This window comes from Anabrus simplex, chromosome 2, assembly GCF_040414725.1.
Source record: "Anabrus simplex isolate iqAnaSimp1 chromosome 2, ASM4041472v1, whole genome shotgun sequence".
NCBI lineage: Eukaryota > Metazoa > Arthropoda > Insecta > Orthoptera > Tettigoniidae > Anabrus > Anabrus simplex.
This window is the reverse complement of record NC_090266.1, coordinates 1,118,007,483-1,118,032,983: the sequence shown is the minus strand read 5'-3', so window position 1 is coordinate 1,118,032,983 and position 25,501 is coordinate 1,118,007,483. Positions and strand designations below refer to the sequence as shown.

General features: G+C 40.9%; 1 protein-coding gene across 1 annotated transcript in view; it reads left to right on the top strand.

Annotated features, from left to right (window-relative positions):
* Positions 1–25,501, top strand: part of IA-2 (tyrosine phosphatase IA-2) — a 965,150-nt gene that overhangs the window by 67,326 nt on the left and 872,323 nt on the right. The gene's annotated exons all lie outside the window — the stretch shown is intronic.

The following is a 25,501-nucleotide window of genomic DNA, read 5'->3' as shown; positions in this document are numbered from 1 at the left end:
ATCAGGCGACAGGTAGCTGACCTGAGTTTCCTCCACGGAATCGTAAATGGGCACTACTGCTCCGAACATCCTGTCTCACTCTTCTCTCTCCGTGTTTCTTCCCGCTCCACCAGAAGCAAGGACCTTCTCCACATTCCCGACACTCAGCACTCAATACTTCAACGACCTTTCCTAATCCGCCTCCCACCACTCTTTAACAATATTGATAGGAGACACGAGCTTGAAATAGCATCAAATAAAAGCATATTCGAGAGGGGTGTAAATAGTCTCTTAAAGATAAGTTGATGTAAAGGGATTACAACGTCATTTTGACCCACGACGACTTGGCTATGGACACGGACTGTTGTGTGTGTCCTCCGCGCTCAGCTCCGCGCCTACAAGCTCCGCAACCCGCCGCATCACCGATGTTTCCAGAGCCTACGAGAAGACTGCACTGCGCCTGGCATGCTCGTCTGTGACGTCAGCCAGCGCTATATAAGGAGCGACATTCCTCGCCTTACAGAGGACTACCCCAGTGTCCAACAGCCAGCCCACACCGCAAGTCAAACACGGAGGCATTCCTCTTAAAAAGTGTCTTGAACAGGTGGACAGATTGCTGGTTGTGAGGTCTCACCTCCGGACATTGCCTCATCTTCCCTGATGCCCTTCGCCACGTCGAGCCCTGAGTCAAGCATTCTGCTACACTCCCAAGTCCTCACCAGTGCTCCAACGACTATCTTAGCATTCTGCGAATTAAGATAATTATGCAAGTTCCTTGCAAGCCTAGGTCAAGTACTAGCAGTCTGTTAGTAAGAACTCTCTTTACAAGTTACACTTGTGATTACACATCAGATAGTTTTCGACTATCCAAGGACATTTCCCAGTGGAACAGACTATCTTTTCAAGATAGAAGTGAAAGTGTGTATAGGACTCCCCCTGTATATAAATGTATATATGTTACAGACTTTCAGTCTACCATTAATATTAACATTAACTGCGTGCAAATCATTCAAACTTCAAGACAAGTTTTGTTATATTTATTGTAAATGCTGTGTCAAACTAGTGAAGCAATAAACTTTATGTTGTGTTACTGTATACCAAGTTCCTTGTATACAACACGGACATTCTCATGGTTTTCGATTTGGACACTTGTTATTAGTAGGCTGTGTACCTGGTATCGTTATATTTTATGTTTGTTATATTTTACTGTGAAAGTTTACATTTGTTAATTAGTCTGTTGACAGTGCAAGTGAAATTTGCTCAGTGTAGCTGTATCTTGTGCTTTGTGAATAAATGAATAAAATAAATAACTGTCCGCCATAATTGATACTGAAGTCTTTGTTACACAATTTACAGTGAAGGTATAGGAGATAACCGTTTAAAATTCTCTTGCCCTTAACACATTGTAACTTCACGTTTTTCTTCGGAGGAGTCTCTGTTTGTTCACACATATTGTACTGCCTTCTACGCAATTACACATCTACTCCACACACACACACTAAAGAACGTTACAAAATAGAATTCAGTTCAAATGACAACGCAACGACACGACAGGAAGTATTGATTACTAATATCAACCTACTATATAAAAATACGGTACATTTTAACAAGCCTGAATTATTTATGAACGAAATTGTGCTATTGAATTATTTAAATCACAAATGCACGCCAAAACTATTAAAATAATTTAACGACACTGTTAAATTAAACAAGGTTGGACAGGGCGAGTTGGCCGTACGGTTAGGGGCGCGCAGCTGTGAGCTTGCATCCGGGAGATAGTGGGTTCGAGTCCCACTGTCGGTATCCCTGATGATGGTTTTCCGTGGTTTCTCATTTTCACACCGGGCAAATGCTGGGGATGTACGTTAATTCAGGCCACGGCCGCTTCCTTCCCACTCCTAGGCCTTTCCTATCCCATCGTCGCCATGAGACCTATCTGTGTCAGTGCGACGTAAAACAAATTGTAAAAAAACAATGTTGGGTAGGTCATATGTGTAGTTACACTTTTCTGAGAATTCAAAAATCATCTAATAATTTGTTTATGCGAAAAAGGTAAGGAATCGTTTTACAGTAAAGGAAAAAATGTAAGCCGTGAAATATAGTAAAAGACGTAAATGTTACGGGTAAACGTAAGACTTGGCAACCGTAGTCCTCGGACACTCCCTTATACGTGTTATCAAAACGCATCATGTCAGTAAGTGATTTATTTCTACAATTCCTTTTTAAAAATATTGTTTTAAATGTCATCGAAGTAATGAGGTGCATTGAATCTAATCAACTAAGATACTGTATTTTCGTGTAGCAAATTGTCATGACTCGGTTACACAATGAACACATATTCCACTGAGAAGTTTCACTCTTTTTTGTTTACCTGAAAAACTGAATGATCTGATCGTCGCGAAGTGATTCATTTGGTTCCTATAAGACTACTTTTCATTTATTATTTCAACAAATTCCTGCTGTTTTATTAGAATACCCATCATGCAAACGTCACGATGTTTTCCTCCTTAATTTTTTTATTACTAGATTATTCCAGACATGCATAAAAATATAGTTCTCAGTAGACGAATATATTATTTAAAATCTTTGGGTATTTTTTAACAGTCTTTGAGTCATTTTCTGATTTTCAGTTCATTCTGTTGGTAATTTTTGGGCTTTTATTTTGTCGTCAAATTCTTGGTCCTGCCTATACGTAACGTCTTTGAATTCCAGGTTAAGCGGGTAATACACAAATATCGACTATCCTCAATAAGCAATTTGAGACCGGCTGTTTGTTCATTTGTACTTCCTACAATGATAGGCTTCCTAAATCTGACAAAGTATACCGTAGCTCTTAAATATTGAATGTATGTTTAACCATAAAGAAATTTCTGGAGTTAGTCCTGTTCGTATGAAGTACTATAGAGGTGATATCATACAATTTGAGGGGAGCCCTTAATGGCCAAGACGGCTTAATCACAGTATAGATTCTTGGGAATGTCCACACTTTTGAAAATCTCAACTAAGAATGTTGAAATCGTTCCTCTTACTCTGATAAAAAGTCCCATAACACTTATACAGGAGATGATGTATGATTCGTTGAAGTAGCTGATGGTTGGTTCATAGATGGCTCCCTTCTCCGCGTCTGCTTCTGCTGGCTGACGAGTTGACCTCACATCTAATAGTGGGGTCCAGAATATATGCAAAGTCCTTTTCTCGGTCATTTGCCATTATATCTATTTCCTGGTTGCTTCCATCGTCAGCAACACATGGCACTTCTCCGTGTACATCGGTAACCTTTCTGGGAGAATGCTGCTGCAATTCTAGATCTTATTTTGTTGTCACTAACATTCCTAAGCAAGTCACCCCGTGGACATGAACCAAGAACATCAGCTAGGGCTTCAGGCTCACTGCAGTGTCTGCACAAACTCCTTCCCGCTACGTCCAGAGAGGGCCTGTACCGGAACCATGATGTGTTGCATTTTCAGCGTCTTTCCACTCCGATCCGGAGAGTCCATTTAGGGTGAGGCTCCTTTACGGTGAGTGCTTAATGCACACCATTTGCTACACTCGTTTTTCCTTGGTGTTTCTCTTAACTTTCTTGCGCTAATTTCTTCGAGTTGAGTGTTGTCTGCATTTCTTAGGTCAAGTCTCCGAACACCCAGTTTTCTCTCTTCTACCAGATTGCGCAATGATGTTATGTACTCATTACCAGCCTTCTCTAGTAAGTGACATTTGTTAAGATGTTGGAGTGGTGCCTCCCATTCTGCCGTCCACTGCCCAAGTACCTTCATTTTAGTTGCAGAGTATAGAGAGCTGCCTTGCGTGCCTGCAGGTAACTGAAGAATTTCATTGATTGCGCTGAATGAATTTCATTTCATTATTTTTTAAATTGTTGAAGTGTTAGTCAATAAAGTATTGAAAAAGTGGACCAAAAATCAAATTTTGTATAAATTGATTGTGCTTCTCACGATGTTGTCGACATGAATTAAGAAGGACAGCGGAAATTTAGTGGTATTCGCGTTCTGCGGAGGGTATATAAGTGTAGGCCACATGACTGATTTACAACCAAGAACTTCTGCTCTGCTTTTAACAGATTGTCGAGATTGCATTTTAGGTCATTTATAACATTTTGCTGTTCAAAAATTATGTTGTCGTGAAAGTTGATTCTAAATGCCGAATATTTTCGTCCTGTCATTGTCGGAGTATTCTAAATGATTAAAACTAAATTCTTCACTAAAACTACTCCCTCCATGCGATTTCCTTAGTGATATGGGCCTTGCCTTGAGTGGTAATGGTTTTCACACCAGGCAAGATAATATCCAGGCAAATGGCTTGATGGCATGTTCTAACCTCTCGTCGCGAAAATGTTAGTTGGACCTTAAACCTTTATTAAGGAAAGAGAAAGAAGAAGATTTTTACTATTCTCTCGAGTCGTAATCTATCTTACGTAATCCGTGTCGCCCTTTATTTCGAAATTCTTGCATACATAGACGAGAGTTAAGATCACGATCGGTTTACAACATGTAATATTGCATATCTGTTGTAGACAATCCAATACAATAATTCAGGACGACTATGACATTCGCCGTAGTTTCAGATTCGAACCTTTCATCTCCGACGTCCTAGCTCAAGTAGCTAAGTTCTGACCCCCATCCCTGTGAGATGGAGCAGAATATATGCACATCCATATCAGTGATTTAAAATAAATATCCTCGATTTTCAAACCAAGAAAATGCTCGGGTCGCAGATGAAGCTAATGATTGTCATGCCTAAAGTGTTGCTTTAGAGGTGCTCTTTCCAGATTTCCATAAGTATTTTCCCATAAGTCTTCATGTAAGTATTATGAAACATACACAACTACTCTAGTTTATCAGTTGAAAGAATGAGTATAAATCTTGATAATATCTTGTAAACATGGCAATGATTATAATACGAAGTTCTCTTTTTATCCGCAGAGAGCTGCCCTGCGCATTCGCTATATAAACAGAGTTGGTTTCCCCTCATTAAGCCAAGAGCTATTCGAAATGAGTCTCTCCTTCCCTTGTTTCTTCTGTCCTCCCAATTATCGTCTACCTGTCATACTTCTGTTGTCTGATGTTAGCGATGTCAATAACAGGAACTGGATGGGCCAGGCTAAGGTCAGGCTTTCTTTCCGAAAATAAGATGCAAGCCGGTTGAGGTCTGGCCTTGCTTGAAAGAATTGTCAGAATACTGTTATGTAAAGTTTTTAACCTTTAAATGTGGGTAGTTCTCTAGAAATCCTCTCAGCAACAAATGCAAAGCACAAACATAGGCCTATCAAGCGGCCGCTGCTCAGGTGTCGTGTGGTCAGCACGACGAATGCTCTCGGCGGTATTCTTGGCTTTCAAGACCGGATCATGTGTAATAAGCTAAAGGCTATCTCACATGAACTTGGACTTTCATCCCGTCCCAAAATCACTTTACATGCGCATGCAAACCTGGAAGCATGCACTTAAATAAGCACTAAACACTGAAATAGAATTATTTGCTGCTATTTCTTGTCTCCGTAATATTTACAGATATGGTTAAGGTTTCAGAATAGCTTTTTTATGCGCATTGATCAACACGAACGAAATCTTGTCGAGAGATATAAACTATTAATAAAAATAAGTAGGCCTAGGTACCTGTTTGTTATATATTTGGCAAAATTGGGAGGCTATGTACTTAGGTCATAGCTCATCGTAACTAAAGAAAATATTCAAATGTGAAATGTTAACCATGTATTTTATTTATTTATTTATTTATTTATTTATTTATTTATTTATTTATTTATTTATTTATTTATTTATTTATTTTCTTTATTTCTTCATTTATTTCTTTTTCCTTGATACATACATACATACATACGTACATTATCATGCCGTTATGACCGTTATGCCTTTCAACGTTCAGTCTGAAAGTCTCAGTGAATTTACTAAACCTCGCCACAATCCTCTATTTGCAACTAGTGCTTTGGCCTCATTTAGCTCTATACCTCTTATCTTTAGATAGTTAGAAACTGAGTCTAATCATCGTCGTCTTGCTCTCCCTCTACTTTTCTTACCCTCCATAACAGAGTCCATTATTCTCCTAGGTAAGCTATCCTCCTCCATTCGCCTCAGATGACCCACTAACGAAGCCGGTTTATGCGTACAGCTTCATTCATCGAGTTCACTCCTATCTTAGCCTTTAACTCCTCATTCCGACTACTCTCCTGCCATTGTTCCCACCTGTTTTATCAGCAATCATTCTCGCTACTTTCTTGTCTGTTACTTATAACTTATGAATGAGATATCCTGAGTCCATCCAGCCTTCGCTCCCGTAAAGAGACCGCTGTAAAGATAGTTTCGTCCGGGAGCTAACTTCCTTCTTACGGAATACTGCTGATCGCAACTGCGAGCTCACTGCATTAGTTTTCTTGCACCTTGATTCAATCTCAATTACTGTACTGTAGGCCTATTGCCATCCTGGGAGAACACAAATCCTAAATACTTAAAATTATCTACCTGTTCCATCTCTTTATCACCAATGTGACATTCAGTTTTCTTGGATTTCTTACCTACTGGCATCAATTTAGTTTTGGAAATGCTAATTTTCATACTATACTCATTGCACCTATTTTCAAGTTCCAAGATATTAGACTGCAGGCTTTCGGCACAATCTGCCATTAAGACCAAGTCGTCAGCATAGGCCAGACTGCTTACTACATTTCCACCTAACTGAATCCCTCCCTGCCACTTTATACCTTTCAGCAGGTGATCCATGTAAACTACGAACAAAAAAGGTGAACGATTACAGTCTTGTCTAACCCCTGTAAGTACCCTGAAACAAGAACTCATTTTACCATCAATTCTCACTGCAGCCCAATTGTCAACATAAATGCCTTTGACTGATCTTAATTATCTACCCTTAATCCCATAGCCCTCCAGTATGGCGAACATCTTTTCCCTCGGTACCCTGTCATGTGCTTTCCCGAGATCTACGAAACATAACTGTGTATTCCTCTCGTAGCATTTTTCATTTACCTGGCACAGACTGAAAATCTGATCCTGACAGCCCCTCTGTGGTCTGAAACCACACTGGGTTTTCATCCAACTTCTCTCAACCACTGATCGCACCCTTCCTTCCAAGATGCCAGTGAATACTTTGCTTGTTATAGGCCCTACTAAGCAATCAATCTTTATACACATTTCATTAAATACATGTCTGAGATAACTGACGTAAAGCGCAATACAAGCGTTTTAAACGTGCGTGCTCCAGTCATAGTTCATAATAAACTGACATCTGAAAGAATAAACGAACGTATGCGAATTTAAATCCAATGTTCAACTTAACCGACAAAAATGGTATACAAATCATTGTATTTGTAGTTTCTTGCCCTTTCCGAAGATATATAAATATAATACATATATATATTACTTTATAATCTAATGGAGATTTATCGAAGGACTGATTTTGAAAGAAAAGACGGTGAAATTTGACCCCTTGCACGTTTGAATCCAAAATCCGAATTTAATTCCATTTAGACTGTTTTAAAATTTTGAACTTTCTCTTTCAAAAGAAAGCTCGTTCATCAAAAATGAAGACAGTTGTAGAAAATTATAGACGGAACACCGATGCGTATTCTTGCGCCAGAATCTCCTAGACCCACGTAAGGCTTCGCTCCTTGACTTGTTAGTGTGACTACGACAATGGTGGATATTTAAGTGAGTTTTTCCCTGTAATTGGACGATGGGGTCGCTTAACGTGGAAGGAACTATGATATAATCTTCATCTCAGGCTGTCTGTATGACTTTTCTAGGAACTGCACAGATTCGTCCCCTTGCCTACTTACAGGGTTGATACATACATGCTTTATGTGCATTGGCAATAAAAAGGAGGCAAACAAGGCTGAAAATGTACGAATGTGCACTGACGTGCAAATATGATCAAAATAAACTTTTGGCCTATGCCTTAAATTATGCGAGATTCATCAAACCTCGGTTGAGATATGCTGGCCAAGTTCTCAGGTCTCTTTTTTTTTTTTTTTTTTGCTATTTGCTTTACGTCGCACCGACACAGATAGGTCTTATGGCGACGATGGGATAGGAAAGGCCTAGGAATGGGAAGGAAGCGGCCGTTGCCTTAATTAAGGTACAGCCCCAACATTTGCCTAGTGTGAAAATGGGAAACCACGGAAAACCATCTTCAGGGCTGCCGACAGTGGGGTTTGAAACCCACTATCTCTCGATGCGAGATCACAGCTGCTCCGCCAACTCGCCCGGTATTTCTCAGGTCTAGTTGGTAGATAGACTAGGCCACAGAGCTGCTGTGCGGACTGCCATTTAATTAAATTTGTATTGGAATCCACCCTATTCCTTCAGATCAGAAGTACAAATTTTAATGTAGAGAACAATTCTTACGAAAAATGTAAAATTAAGCAATTATCCCATTGTGCCGAAAGTTGAAGTGCTGAAGGGCCCGAAAATGTTTCAAATTGTGAGTCTTGGGTAGCTCCGTCAAACTAAAAAAATAATTCGAATATCACTTCCGGCGTAAATGAAGTTCCGGAAAACAGCCTAAAATCGCTTATTACTTCACTCGTTACATTTTTGATTCAAATCCTAGCCAAACTAACTTATTTACATAATTCTTTCTGCAATCCGTTCCATGGTTCAATACCCTCAGGCATTTATTTATTTTTTTGAAAAATGTCCACACTGAATGTAGTTATAAGGGCTTAAGTGAAACACTGCATTGACTCACATTAGCGCTCGTAGTGGTGCTTATGTGAGACAATTGTTTGACTCACACTAGTGCTCGTAGTGGTGAGAAAAGGCAAACTGCTGATTTAATCGGCCGTATAACCATGATTAAGAAGTGGATTGTAATATTAGGAATAAATAAAGAATATATTCTCATAGTTTATTATATTTCATTTATCTGAAATTTTCAACATTGAGTTGCTTGCTGTGAAGTTTTTTCGATAATATCATCCTCTACTCAGTTATTTTATTACTGTTAGGTTCTTCGGTAATAAATTCATCAACTGCCTGCAAGAAGACGTACGTAGTACAGTCATTTCTCAGTCTTGACGCCTGGAGAATAGGCACCCACACGACTCTGTATGTTGCAGATGATGCCGCATTACACGGCGTACACCTACACAAAACTACCGTTGGCCGTTAACCACTTAAACAAAACCACATCCACCTTCAAAATAATCGCCATGACCGTTATACACGTTTGCCATCGTTGGTATAGCTGCTGGAAGCACCGCTGAAAGCAGATGGCGGGAAGGTCCCGTATGGTTTCTCTTGTGGCCGTCAGGACCTCTTCGGACGACTGAAATCTTCGCCCACGTAGAAGTGCTTTCAGGCGAGGAAAGAGAAAAAATTCGCATGGTGCGATATCAGGTGAGTACGGAGGGTGTGGCAACACTGTCACCTGTTGCCTTGCAAGTTCCTGTTGGACAAGGACGGAGCGATGTGCAGGGGGCATTGTCGTGTAGCAACAGCCAATTCTTTGTACGCCTAAACCCAGGTCGCTTACGGTGAATTGAATCGCGTAAACGGCCAAGGATCTCCTTGTAGCGGGTTTTGTTTACCGTTGCACCGTCCGGGAGGAATTCCGTGTGAACAATTCCATTTGAATAAGCAAACAGTTTCAGCATCACGTTGGCTTTTGACCTGTCTTGTCATGGTTTTTTCTGTCGTGGTGATGATAGCGTTTTCCAGGTGGCGGATTGTCGTTTCAGTTGCGGATCGTAAAGGAGGCACCATGTTTCGTCTCCAGTTATTATCCGGGTGATGAACGTCGTATCATCGTCAACACTACTGATGAGGTCACCACAAATCGTCATGCGATCATCACGTTGGTCTTGCGACAAGATTCGTGGCACACTGTGCTGGGTAACACGAGACATGTTGAGGTCATCCGTCAGAATCTTGTGGCAAGTACCATCGCTGACCCCTATTGCTGCTGCGAGATCGTCTGCCGATTGGGAGCGGTTGGCACGCACCAACGTTGCAACTTCTTGGATCTTGCGTTCCGTTCGAACTGTTTGTGGCCGACCAGTACGCACATCATCTTCTAAACCGTCCCGTCCTTGCACAAAACGTCGGTGCCACCTAAACACAACACTGCGACTCAATGCGGCCTCAGCGTAAACCTGCTGCATCATTTCAAATGTTTCGGCAGCGGTTTTGCCTAATTTCTGGCAGAACTTGAGGTTTGCCCATTGCCCAATCTGTGACATGTCAAGTTCTGACAGGCGCATTCAAATCACCGTCACAACAACGACCGTACGTCTGCTTCCAGTGCATGCGCTCAACTGTCTCTTGCAGGGACGAGAGTCTGACTGGCATGATACCATACCACGCCGCCACCTGTGGGCTATAGTGCATCACAACTCCATCATGCGGTCAGTCTCAGAACTTAATGAATGTACTACGTATTTTTTCAGTATTATACCAGACATTAAATTGTTCCTTTTAAAGTATGAATTCATTGTTTATATTTTTCTTCAAATAAACACGGGATGAGAAGCCACGTCCACACATATAAATTGTTATTTATAGTTTCAGTTCCAGTGCGCTTTTGAAATCAAACCACATTAATTTTTGACATGTAACCATGCAGGAAATCAAACCCCGAACCCAGGCTATGGATCTGGTGTCATAACTAATATGTGTAAACCATGAATATGAAAATTAAGTAATAATTAACATAATTTGTCAATTTCATAGCATAAATAATGTATTTTATGAAGGTTTAAGACATTAAATGAGGTCTGTGTAAAACCTAAAGTGTAAGAATTTTGAGATAGGAAGTTTATAGATAAACTAGCAAGATACCCGTGCTTCGCTACGGTATTGTACTGAAATTTATAATTGAATGCTTATTGTTTTATATATAATCAGCCGAAATTCGCAATTTGACTGGTTATCTGAGAGAATCCACCAAAATTCACGATCTGACACCTTTTCTAATAGATTACGGCAAGTTTCCTTCCATTTTTCAATCTTTCTTTCCAGCAATCGATTTCATACTTCCCGGGCTAGGTCCAGGTATTTCACCCGGTCAGTTGGGTCAATTGGACGGTTAATCTCATTCCTATCGCTTATTTGAAAGGTGTTTAAATTTTTATTTATATGCCAGCAGAATCTACTGTAATCTAAGAACGTTCTCCGAAGGAAAAGATGGCTCTTGAAAACGAACCCAGGAAAGATAAAAAATGATCGGTTTATGATCAGAATAAGTACATCAGAAATCTACAGCCTGTTTCCAGTCATTCGACAGGGTCAGGAATGGAATGAATAAAGCCCCATCTGGCGGCGGCAATAGGAATTGTGCCGGCTGCCAAAGCCTGTCGCACTCCTCTGGGGCAATGGATAATGAATGACAAATGAAATGAAATTATATTGGACAGTGTTGCTGGAATGAATGATGACAGGGAAAACCGGAGTATCCGGAGAAAAACCCTGTCCCGCCTCCGTTTTGTCCAGCACGAATGTCTCATGGAGTGACCGGGATTTGAACCACATAACCCAGCTGTGAGAGGCAGGCGCGCTGCCACCTGAGCAACGGAGGCTCCTTATAAGTACATTATGAACAGTAAAATCAACTATTCTCACCTCCTTTTACACCCCACCGCCGTTAAGTTTATTTACCCCCCCCCCCCGCCACACACAAAAATAACAGAAAGCCATGTTTCTTTATGTTTAAAGGAGATTCCAAACACCAATGTTCACGTCTATTACCTTCAGTTTTGAGATATAAGTATCCCCATAAAAATAATTCACTTTATTCACTTTCTTTACACTCCTCTCCCCCCCCCCCCGAATTGAATTTTCCGGCAAAAACTTTGTTTCTTTAATAGTGAAGGATCTTCTAAATACCAATCATCACGACTCTAACTTCCTCAGTTTTTGATTTGTGTGACCTCATGAAAGGAATTCAACTCCTTTTCAAACCCGCCCACCAAGATGATTCCCCCCCCCCTAAAAACGCGTTTTCTTTGTTTCTAAAAGAGATCCAAATACCAATTTTCACGTCTGTAACAACTTTAGTTTTTATTAGACGTAAGTATTCTCATACAATTAAGTCAATTAATTTTTCAATTCTATCACCCCCCCCTTCATTGGATTTTTCGAGAATACGCGTTTCTTTACTTTAAAGCAGAATCCAAATATCAAATTTCACAATTTCCCTCCACAAGTGGACCCCGTTCCATCCCTCGTACCACTTTTCAAATTTCAAATATTCACCCCGTCTCACCCCCCATTAATTGGATTTTCCAAAAACAAAAAATACATGTTACTTTATTTTGAAGGAGGTTTTAAATACCAAGTTTTAAATCTGTAAACTTTTCAAGTTTTAAGATGTAGATACACTCATTTTAAAAATTCACCCCTCTTTTCACCCCCCCATATTTCGATTTTCCAAAAACGAAAAAATACCTGTTTCTTTATTTTTAAAGTAGATCCCAAATACCAATTTTCAGGTCTGTAATATCTTCAGCTTCTGAAATGAAAGTAGCCTCATTAAAGACATTCAACCCATTTTTCACCCTTTTCCACCCTTCCTGTTGGGATTTTCCGAAAACAAAAATATACGTGTTTCTTTATTTTTAAAGGAGATTCTAAAAACTAATTTTTTACATCTATAAACTTTAAAAGTTTTGTGATATAGATACAATCATTTCAAATATTCACCCCCTCTCACCCCCCATTAATTGGATTTTCCAAAAACAAAAAATACGTGTTTCTTTATTTTTAAAGGAGATGCAAAACACCAATTTTCAGGTCTGTAATATATTCAGTTTCTGAGATATAAGTATCCTCATTAAATGCATTCAACCCATTTTTCACCCCTTTCCACCTTTCCTAGAGGGGATTTTCCGAAAACCAAAAAATACGTGTTTCTTTATTTTTAATGAAGTTTCTAAATATCAATTTTTACAACTGTAAACTTTCAAAGTTTTGAGATATAGATACACTGATTTTAAAAATTCACCCCCCTTTTCACACCCCATTAATTGGATTTTCGAAAAACAAAAAAATACGGGTTTCTTTATTTTTAAAAGAGATCAAAAGTACCAATTTTCAGGTCTGTAATACCTTCATTTTTTGAGATATAAGTACTGGTATCCTGATTAAAGGCATTCAACCACTTTTTCACCCTTTTTCACCCCTCCTATTGGGATTTTCTGAAAACAAAAAAATACGTATTTCCTTATTTTTCAAGAAGATTCTAAATATCAATTTTTACATTTGTAAACTTTTAAAGTTTTGAGATATAGATTCACTCATTTTAAAATTTCACCCCCTTTTTCACCCCCTTAGCGACGGAATATCCAAAAATCCTCTCTTAGCGAGCACCTACATCTTAATATGAATATATCCCCAAAATTTCATTTCATTATGTCCAGTAGTTTTGGCTCGGCGATGATGAATCAGTCAGTCAGTCAGGACAAGCTATTTTATATATATATATATAGATAGATAGATAAGAAAGACGGTTGAAACCTATTTGTTAGATTCTCGAAAAGTATTGTGACACTCGGCTTAGGACGGGCGAACAGTCGTGTTATAAACAGACAAGAAACGTGTTAATCAATGTGAACATTTGAGTAACGGGGTCCGTTGTGAACTTCAACTTCCTTGCTCACTATTTAGAACAGATATATTTTTTGTAATTTTAAGTGAACCTCCGTTGATGAGAACTTGCTTATAGTTCTGTCAGTGTGTGTTTGGTGTTCGGGGGACTTTTCTAAATGCCCCCGAAAGTGACACAATAGTATGAAAAGGGCCGGGAATTGGACGAAAAAAGGATTTATTTTCACTCTGCTACGTCGGTCGGATATATGTTTGAATTCATTCTATTCTGTGTGTATTCTGAGATATACTCTACTACGTCAGTGTACGTTCAGTCTACGACATTACTACTATCATCTTACTAAGGATCTGATATAATTCTAATTTGACTACTTTATTTATAAGGTCATTTCTAGGTACGTTTACAAGAATCTACGTAATTATACTTCAAATGCAATTTCATTATAGTAATATATAGTGTCGCAAAATTGTCTGCATACATACTACGGAAAAAGTTTAGCGTATGCCATTCATAACTAGTTCCGAGGCTTGGTAATTTGGTACTGTGTTGTCAATTACTTTTAAGTACTGTGACATAATGTTATTTATTTGTGAAATATCTCATTATCACGGCGAAACAGGGACAGTCACCAGTAGGTGAGCGCCAGGACCGACGAACCTGCAATTGTGGAAGCTTGCGGTAATGAATAGCAAGGAAGCAGCCACGTAAATTTGTTTCTGTTCCATTACATAAGGAGGGACGAAATACCTAACCTAATGAATCTAGAGTGTAATAATCTTGTTAGTTTAATTCAGTATCACTGAAACATCTTGGGTTTAGCAGAGATCCAGCAGGAAGGGTATGTACATTATATCTCTCTCGGTGTTTTAACTGTTGTCAAAATTTACATAATTACAGTTCATGTGGAATTTAATTTAGTAGATGATTAAGGCATGATTTCAGAGGGAAACAAGGTAAGGTCAATGTGAAGATTTCGATTTTCGTCTGCTTATGATCAGCGACCTGGGAAGAAGAGCTCTCAGGACATGAAGTAAGATAAATATTTATTTATATAACGTGGTTACGTTGGAGCGGAACAAGCGATATTATTTGCTGTATTTTGTAAGTGACCTTTGAGTGGAGTTTGATCAAGAATTATTTCAAATGAATGAATTCAATAAAAGTGTTAGTGTGTTGGGCATCAATGTATGCTAATTTAATGTTTCACTTTAATTAAAATTACAAATCGATTTCTATCGTGGGGATAATGATTTTAGTCGTATTGCGGACGGCTTACCCAAGGTGGAGCTCAAATGATCTTCATATGAAAATGTGAACTTTTTTAGAATTAACAGTATTGTTGTAGTGAAATAGGACGTAATAATACATACATTCATACATATATACATACATACATACGTACCATACATACATGCATGCATACATACATACATACATACATACATCCTCTGTGAAATTACTAAACGCCTCAACAATCCTCTATTTGTAACTAGTTGTGTAGGAACATCGTCGTATTGGTCTCCCTCTACTTTTCTGATCCTTCGTAACAGAGTCCGCTATTCTCGTAGGTAACCAGTCCTCCTCCATTGAGAGTACCTCCTCCCATTGTTCCCACCTGTTTGCACCGGCGAAGATTCTCGCTACTTTCAGGTCTGTTATCTTTAAATTATGAATACGATATCCTCCGTCCACTCACATTTCACTCCCGTAAAGCAAAGCTAGTGTGAAAACAGACCGGTGTAAAGATAGTATCTTTCGGGAGCTGGCTTTCTTCTTACAGTTGATCACAACTACGGGCGCACAGCATTAGCTTTCATGCACCTTGATTCAGTCTCACTTACTATACTACCATCCTGGGGGGAATGCACATCCTAAATACTTGAAATGATCTGCTTGTTTCAGTTTTGTATTCTCAGCCTGAAATTCCGTTATCTTATGTTTCTTCTCTATTGACATCACTTTAGTCTCCGAAAGGCTAATTTACATATTGTACTCTTCGAACATGTTTTCTAGTTCCAAGATATGGAATTGCATGCTTTCAGAATAGTCTGCCATTAAGACCAAGTTACCGGCATAAGCCAGACTGCTTACTACATTTCCATCTAATTGAATCCCTCCCTGCCACGCTATACCTTTCAGTAGGTGATCCATATAAACTATGAACTAAAGAGGCGTCTAACGCCTGTAAGTACCCTGGACCAAGAACTCATTCTACCATCAATTTTTACAGGAGCCCAGTTGTCAACATTAATGTCTTTGAGTACTATAAATAATTTATCCTTAATCCCAGAATCCCCAGTACAGCTAACATCTTTTCCCTCGGTACTGCAACATATCTTCTCTAGATCTACGAAACATAAACCTAACTCTCTATTCCTTTCGTAGTGTTTTTCAATTACAAGGTGCATACTAAAAATCTGATCGTGACAGTTCCTCTGTGAACTCAATCTGCACCGACTTTCATCCAACTTAGTCTCAACTACAGGTCGCACCTTTCCTTCCGAAATTCCAGTGAACACCTTGCTTGATATACTGATCAATGAATTACCTCGATAGTTGTTGCAATTCTTCCTTTTCCCTTCCTTGTAGATAAGTGCAATTACTGCTTTCGTCGAATCAGCAGTTCCCTCATTAACATTCCGTACTAACCTTATTACACTACGAAGCCATTTTATCCCTTCCTTCCCACTATAGTTCACCATTTCGGGTCTAATTACATCTATTCTTGCTGCTTTATAACATCGGAGTTTATTTACCATCCTTTCAACTTCCACCAGCGTAATTTCACTAACATCATATTTCTCCTGAACATGAAATCGGTTGTGAGCGACGACAAGAGAAATATTTCCCTTTACGTTGAGAAGATTTTCAAAATATTCCTTCCACCTGTCCAGTGATTCCCTGAGATCTACTCTGAGTTTTCCTGATTCACCCAACATTCCCCCCACCCCACCCCCATTCTAAAATTATTTCTTACTCTCCAGGAATGTTTCGTTTGCACTTGACCTAGCGTTTCCACGTTATTACCGAAATCTTCCTATGATTTCTTCTTGGATTCAACGATTATTTGTTACACTCTGTTTTTTTCATCTACGTACAATTACCTGTCTGCGTCAGTCCTTTTTCGAACCATTTCTGGTACATCTTCTTTTTACGTTTACAAGCTGCTTTCACTTTATCATTCCACCAAGATATTCATTTTACCCACATTTACACACAGTTGTTCCTTGGCATTTCCTTGCTGTTTCTACTACAGCATCCCTGGATGCCACGTATTCCCTTTCTGTATCCAGAAACTGCTTACTCTCTATAGTTTGGAAATTTTCACTTATCATATCCATGCACTTTTGTCTAATTCCGTCGTACTGAAGATTTTCTATCGTTAATCACCTGCAGACAGATTTCACTTTCTCTACCGTAGGCTAACAGATACCTAGTTCACTACAGATCAGATTGTGGTCTGTATCATCGCAAAATTCCCGCAATACGCGCACATTCATTACAGATTTCCTGAATTTAAAGTCTCTTATTATTTAGACTTTTATTTTTGTGGGGCCTCTACCCTCCCTTGTGTAGCGGTGAATAGCCTTATGCTTGAAGGCTACAGTATATTCGTAACTGCTAATGCCATACCAGTACAGAAGTCCAGTAAACTCTTCCCATTCCTTTTAGCTTCCATACCTTCCCTATACTTTCCTGTCACTTTCCCACATCCTACAGTCCTATATCCAACTCTCACATTGAAATTAGCACTATCCCATCCTTGCTCTTCATCCTGACTACGATGTCACCCAGTGCTTCATAACTCTTGTCAACTTCGTCCTCATCTGCATCCTTACATGATTAATGTACTGAGACAATTGTCGTCCTAATTCCTCCACCAACTATATCTACTCGCATCATTCGCTCATTTACTGGTCTAACAGAAACCATGTTGTATGCAGTGGTATCCCTGAAGAAATGTCCTTCCCACACTGAGCCGTTCCCTTTTTAACACCTGTTGAGGACTCTGTCTAATCTCCTATCTCTTCTTCCTTATCTCCTTTTATCCGATTATCATTATCTTCTGTCACGTCAAAACGAATCCTCTTTGCTGACTCAGCAAGTTCTATTTCCTTTCTTCCGTTAGCCCTTTTAATACTGACAACTCCGCATATAATTCCATTTCGTTCCCCAAGTTGTTTCTAAAGAGTCCCTCGCCTGTCAGATGGAAGTGGGACTCCGTTATTACCATAAGTTCGAGGCTTGCTTGAAACGTTCGCGTCCTTGGTAAAAATTATGCGAAGCAGGATGCTACCATGCTTAGACATCCTCAAATTGTGAATATTCCCTGCAACAAATTAGGTAACCCCCAATGGGTGGGGTAGGGTACGCAGACGAAGAATTCACCCATGGTATCCCCTGCCGTGCATAGTGACCTGCCACTTTTGAATCACGCCATCCATCTCTGCGCGATGCTGCTGACATGGGTGCTAAGGGTTTTAAATCTCTTGATGAGTGGAAGCAGCAACAGATGTGCGCCTGCAGGTCCCAGACTTCCAAGTGCATCCCACCTACCACGCAAGACCTGGACTGCCCTGGATAGAATCAGAACAGGACATGGCCGGCGCAGAGCCGATCTCCATAAGTGGAAAAAGCCACCTAATCCAGACTGTGACTGCGGAGCTCCGCACCAGACTATTCATCATATCGTCATGGAATGTAAGATTCGAGCCTATCACGGTGATGAAGATGACTTCCTGCTGGTAACTCCAGATGCTGTACGTTGGATTGATGAACTAGAAATTCAATTGTGAAGCACAAATTACTTTGTTTCTCTTATGTAAATATATATACCGGTATATATATTACTGGTATTGTCTGTATAAGACACATGCTAAATAAATCCCCTGCCTGTCGTAAGAGGCGACTAAACGGGGCGACCTAGGCTCGGGAATGGATTGTTGTTATGGGGCCATGAATTGTGCTCACTGTGGATGGGAGAGTTTGAATGTATCCACAGGTAAACCCTCCCTGTAGTAGAATTAATATAACAGGATCATGTTGCAATCGGTCTCCTCTTTTTTTTAATGTTTTTGTCTTGAGGTTTGATTGTGGACCGAATCAGAATTTGATGTGCGTGCTACTTGGGGAGAGGCCTGTTACGTGTGCGACTATGCTGTAAAGCCCAGGCCGTATCCCTAGTTCGTCGGCTGGAAGCGCCACATATTCAGCCTGACAACGCCGATCTCCTCACAGCTAAATGCCAGAAGTTTAAACTATTATACATTAATTTTTTTATTTTTTAACTATAGTTATCACTCTATATACTCTATGGGGCACATGCTATTGCGGGTGATTTGAGGGAGGGAGTCCTGGTGCTCATTGCCTTAGATAGTCCATATTAGGCATCGTCCAGTGTCGGACTCCGGGCAATACCGGCTACGACCAGTTGGATATGGCCTTGGCTGTTTGGTTGGGGTAGAAAGGCCCCTGATTGAAGTGGGCGGAATTCGGGGAGGATTTTTCGGGCATGGTCGTAAAAAAGTTCTAAGCCTATCCATAGTGGTCCTCCACCCATGTCTTTGACATTTGATTCCCTCCGAAGTGGCAACCCACTTGAAACAAGCGCAGCGTGAAAGTATGGGTTCCAGCTTCCCTAGATTCCTGTATTTGCTAGAACCGATGCGTAATACTTCAAACCTGTTAAATCAAATCTTTTAGTCGACACATTGAAGGTGTATACGCTGAACTTGTGGATCTAAAGAAAATGCGCAATGGTTGTTTGCTCCTCAAGATGCGCAATGCACTCCAAACAGATCGGTTGCTCAAGTGTAACCAATTTGGCAAACTCCCTGTCAAAGTGGAAGAGCACAAATACATAAAGTCTCCGGTCATCTATCACCACGATTTCATCTTGAACATTGATGATGAGCTGTTTAAAGATGTGAAAAACCGTGGCGCGAAACACGTGCGGCGCATTTCGCGCAATGTAAATGGTGAGGACGGTGTCAGCGGTGCCTTTATGGTCTCTTTCAAGTTGTCATTGTTACCAGAGAAAGTCAAGGAAAAATCCTATCGTTGCGATGTGAGGCCGTATCCCACCTCCCATGTGGTGCTATCAACGTCAAAGGTTCGGACGTACGATATCTCGTTGTTCGAATCAATGCTTGTGTGATACACGTCGAATAGAAACTCATGGCGCGGAAGATTGAACAACTTCGAACAGTTGCACTAACTGCCCAGGCCATTATTCTCCTCGAGACAAAAACTGTAGCGTCCCTCTCAGCGTGAATATGACCCAGGAGATCAAGACACTGGGTCGTCTTTCCTACCAGGACGCACGCCGTAAGTTTAATTCTTTGAATGCGCATGCCGAGACACTAGACTTCAGTGTGATAGCACTGAATTTAGCAAGTTCGTAGTTTACTCAAAAAACACCTGTGAAGATCACTGAGCCTAAGGTAGCAGTTGCTCCTGTGAGTAACGCCGCAAAGAGTAAAAGCTCGAAGGCGGGTCCGTTCATTCCAGCCTTCGGCCACAAACAAGTCTGTGCCGGCTAAGAAACCTAAGAGTCGGCACAGGAGGGTGAGAAGACCGTCTCCTTCTTCCAAGAGGTCGGCGAAAGCCGCGCCCAAGCCGCCGGGGGCGGCATCTTCAATCGGGGATGGTAATTTATACATCCCAGCCCGTCTACACAAGAAACGAAGGTGAGGATGAAGGATGCCCTTGCCGGGCATTCTCCCAACTTCTTGCGAATGGGGACACACGCCCTCCATCCGGAGGGTCCGTGTCAGCACCAGCAGCTACTCCTGCTGGAAAACCTGCGCGCTTCCCTCGTAGAGGAAACCCTGTCCCCAGAAAAAGTCGAAGAAGCTCAAGGCAAACATCACTTCGTCTTGTGACGAGGTGATGCACGTTGAGCATCTACATCCATCTTCAGATGGAGAAGTTATTGTAGGCTGAAAAGCGTCTCGCCGCTTACAACCTACAACTACCCAAAAATGTCCACACACTGGAATCCGTCCGTTGTATGCTGCTCATCCACGAGCAACGCAGCCGGTTCCCTACTCCAACCCTTAATAAAAATGATAGCCCGATATCAGGTGGTTCCTCGGTGTCACGAGGCAATGTGCAACACAGTCCTTAGCCAAATACAACCGTTATAACAGCACGGATTAAGAAATCCAAGGCAGGTGACCCGAATGGGATGCTCTTATGCAAAATCAGATTGTAGGCTGTTTAGTAATCTCTCTCATTTGATACATACGAGGGTGAGTGAATAAATAAGTCGCAAAACTGAACTGAGGCAAAAAATAATCAAAGTAACTTTCTGACATTTATTTCACTTTTCCACATATTCACCCTGTACATGCAGGCACTTATCCAATCTCTTACAAGTCCTTGAAAGCCAGCAGCAATGAAGTCTTTTGGTTGCTGTCGCAGCCAACGTGTAACTTCATAGATTACGGCATCATCTGTATCAAAATGACGGCCACCCAAATGATTTTTAGGAGCCCAAACAGATGAAAATCACTGGGGGCTAAGTCAGTACTGTACGGTGGATGTTCCAAGCGTTCCCAATGAAATGTTCGTAACAACTCCTGCGTTAGTCTTGCTGTGTGAAAGCGGGCGTTGTCATCCAGAAGAATCATACCCTTTGACAGGATCCAGGTCGCTTGCTGCGAATGGCCTGTCGGAGTTCCCGCAGAGTGATACAGTACGACGCGGCATTGACAGTTTCACCATAAGGTTGTTCTTCTCGTGTTCAGTCATGCAACACATGTGCCATCGTGCACTAACAGCCTCTGAGTGCCTGTGAGATGTCGTACGACAAGCGTACATATGCTGCCATCTGCTGGCAAAACTTGCGCGCGTAATTCCAAATGGTATAAGGCACACACATGTTTGCGACTTATTTATTGACTCACCCTAGTATGTATGGTGTTCTCCTCACCATTTTCCACAGAGCTGTGAAGTGTTTACACTCAGGCAGTATGAGGTTGACTTTTGAAACGGGCGTTGACTTAGGCGTGCACAACACTGCACGTTTAAGTCTATTGTCGCCTGAACAGTGGCATGTAAGACTGCGGTGCCTGCCTCATAACTGGGGGGTCTGGGATTTTTACCTGGTTCTGAGAATTTCCTTCCAGGTCCTCTCGGCCTACGTGATAACTATTATGGAGATATCTGATGGTGAGGTAGCGGCCCCGGTCTAGAAAGTCTAGAAAAACGGCCGCGAGGATTCGTCGTGCAGACGACATAAAACTTAGTAATCTGCAAGCCTTCGGCCTGAGCAGCGGTCGTTTGGTATGCCTTGGCCCTTTGGGGCTGTTGTGCTATGGGGTTTGGTTTATGAGTCTGATATGTTTTATTGAGTGTTTACAGTGTATTGCAATTCAAGCAAATAACCTCACTGGGCTTAATTAATACAATTGAATAACTCAGAAACTAAGCATTTTCGGAATAATGTTGACTTTTCTTCTCAATGTATGAGAACTTCATTCATTAAGTTTCCCCATTCTAATTCTCCGAGGGAATGTTGTGGATGGGACATAAAACCTCGCACGAGAATGGAACATCTGATTAGACACCGCTTTTCTCACACGACCACAAACTAATATCCAGAGTAAGCGAGTGTGCAGCTTGGCGGGGTAAGGTTTTCAAAGATATCGCGAGCCGTGGTGATGGAAGTACGTACTACAGCAGCTGGGAGAAACTCACCAAGATCAATACGCCTGTCACAGATCTCTGGAGCCATGGTGCGGGAAGTACATCCTGCAGCAGCTGAGAGTTACTTAGTTCAATGAATAAGGTTGTCACAGATCTCTGAAGTCATGCTGCTAACTTCTAGCAGCTGTGAGAGACTCAGTTAGATCAATAATGTTGTCACAGATCTCTGGAGCCATGCCGCTATAAGCACCCACAGCAGTTTGAGGGTGCGTGGCAGAGGATCTACTGAGCAGACACGGCACAGAAGGCCGAGGAATTAGGGGATGTATTGTTCAAGCTCTTTCTATTACTTACGGACATTTCTCATTGTCTTGCTGATGGAGTCTATCCCCCCCCAGGGATATCAGCGTGGATTCTGGACCAAATCGGTCACAAGTTCCTTCACTTGGATGATTTGATCCAGGGAACTGTAACGCTGACGTCATCAGTTTGTGTGTTTTACAGCAAGGGTTTCAGTATATTCTCTCTCCGCTGATACGCCAACGTCCGTCTCTTATAACGAGACTCCTCGGAGGAGGCAATCTCTAACAGTTAGTGGAGATCAAGTTCCCATACTGCCGAACTGGCTGAACCCTTTTCCAGCAATGCACATTCGTTAGTATGGATTTAGTGACGATCCATTTACTTGGAACTCCCATATGAAGTCGGAAGTCCGCTGGTTTCAGCTCGACTGTAGCGGCGATCGTCCCATTTGAACTGCACTTGATGCCGCGCAGTATTCACGATATACTTTCACCACAGCAGCACAATACTGCAGCACTTGGATGAAAAGCCTATAATCGCCTGCTAACTCTTAACAGCAATTAGCGGTGCCTGTGTGTGTGTGTGCGTGCGCAGATACCTATGACGCGATTTTTACTGTGAAGACAGCTCTGATCACATTAAAGATCTGAAGCAGAAGAAGACCAGGAATAACCATCTGGAAAACGCCAATCAACCTAAGATAACGTTGGCATTTTCCGCAAAAGATAAAACTCCAGAGTAGAGACCTATCGCGCACGAATTAGTTCCTGAACAGGAGGAGGAAAACTACATTCTATGGCCTCGTTAGGCCCTAGTATGCGATGCTCAATTTTGTGGAAGCGTATCCTGGTACATTCGGGTGGAATATTAGAATGTTTAAATTCGAGAGGCTCGAGTGAGTAGGTTATTTGTTCGGTGTAAAACTACCTTCATTGTAAAATTATGGCACTCCATTGCCTCTTAAAATTCATGGATATTGCTCATTAATGCAACATTGCAAGGACCAGGCCTAACGACGAGCCGGGATGGCTCATGACGAGTTTGAAATGTGACACGTCATGTCAGCTACTGCGCTTTGCTAGGAAACTAGCACTCAGAATGACAGTTGAAACTGTGTGTTACTGATAGGTGGACTGTTGTACAGGTCCCGCGTTACCACAGGGCCCTATCAGACTCAGCCACACCACATCGTCTCCCTCTCTACATTGGAAACATCCATAACCTTCTAAGACGTTTAGTGGAACTAACAGATTTTACTTACTGTAATGTTCTCATCGATAATGCACTAAAAATTTAAAAATCGATTTATTAAAAGTACATAGAAAAACTATACGGAAAGTTGCAGCAATATTTTACTCGGAAGAGCTGCGTGAAATTGTTAATTGGTACTTCAGTAGTTCGTCTGATCACTGCCTGTTAGCGATAAAGATATTACGCTCGGTAAGAGAACTAACTCGCCTGGTTGATCATGACGGTGCAACTATTAATTCCTATAGAATACCAATTACTGCACCAACCTGTCTACAAGTGATGCAACCCGAACCCTGCGTATTTGAAATGTATTTTATTAATACCGTGCTTCGACATCGTTACCATGGGTCTGCGTTGCCTGAGAGTAGTACCATTATGTGAGTAACACCATGTGTCTGTGCTGCCTGTGGGTGGTAACATAATGTGTGATACGATATGGATTTGAATTGCGTATGATTAGTATCACTGGGTGAGCGGCACCAAGAATATACGTTGCCTCTAATTAGTTCCACTATGCGAGGAACACCATGGATCTGCGTTGCTTGCGTGTGGTGCCTTTTTGTGAGGAACACCACAGGTCTACATTACCTGTGATCATCACCATGCGAGGAACACCATTAGTCTACGTTAACTGTGATTAGTACCACTGCAGGAGGAACATCATGGCTCTTCGTTACCAGTGATTAGTACTATTATGAGGAGCCGGCGACCTGGATTTTTGGAGCCCTTTTTATAACAAGCATCACCACAGAAAAGGAGGCATTGTGAATTGGATCCACTGACTTTTTGATTCATGGTCATTTTTTCATCGGCATTCATTTTATATTTTTTCAGTGGATACATTTTGAAAGTTTAGTTTTCGTTTAATTTCTTTGCACCTCGCACCATCAGGGGCCGATGACCTAGTTGCTATGATCCCTGTTACTTCACATGGTAAACTTGTTACAATCATGTACCAGGATCAGTTTCATTAATTTCCTCGTAGACTGTAATGGGGGTTGAGAGGTTGAGAAAGACGTCCAAACAAAGTACTACTACTTTGTCCTTCTCCGCTCCCTGCTGGTATAGTGGGATCGCTCGTTGTCACACATATCGCACCAGACTCTTTTTTATGGCCGGATGGCCTTCCTGAAGTGAAGTATTACTGTGGTAGTGTGGAGTACTGTGTGTAATAAAAATGTGTATTATGACCAACACAAACACGAACCACAGGAATTAAAGAAACACAGCTCGATAATCAAATTCAGGACCTTTCAGATCAATGTTTTATACTTTATGGTTAAAAAAGATTTACAAAAATAATTGACCGATCATTTAGTGATGTGGTGTGATACACGTGGATATATGTAAAGGCAGTGATTTCATATGTTTCATATATTTCATACCACCAGCAGAGATGTTTCTCCAGTTACAAGTGTCTTAGTCACAATACATTAATTATTAAAAATAACAAATGTCAAAAAGAAGTTAATATATAAAAATATACATTATTAAGAAGTAAAGCAGCAATCGGAAATTACACCACATTAATATTTTTTAAAGTTCGAAGTGGATTTATTACCTAAAATACTTAATATCTAAAAATGAATATAAATACAATTAGAAATACAGAAACATCAAATAAATTAAGAATTAGTATCTACAAAAGAAATAACTCTAGTCTTAAACTGACACCAGTTAATGCAACTGACATATAAAAAGAAAATCATGAAAAGTAAGACATGAAATACATATG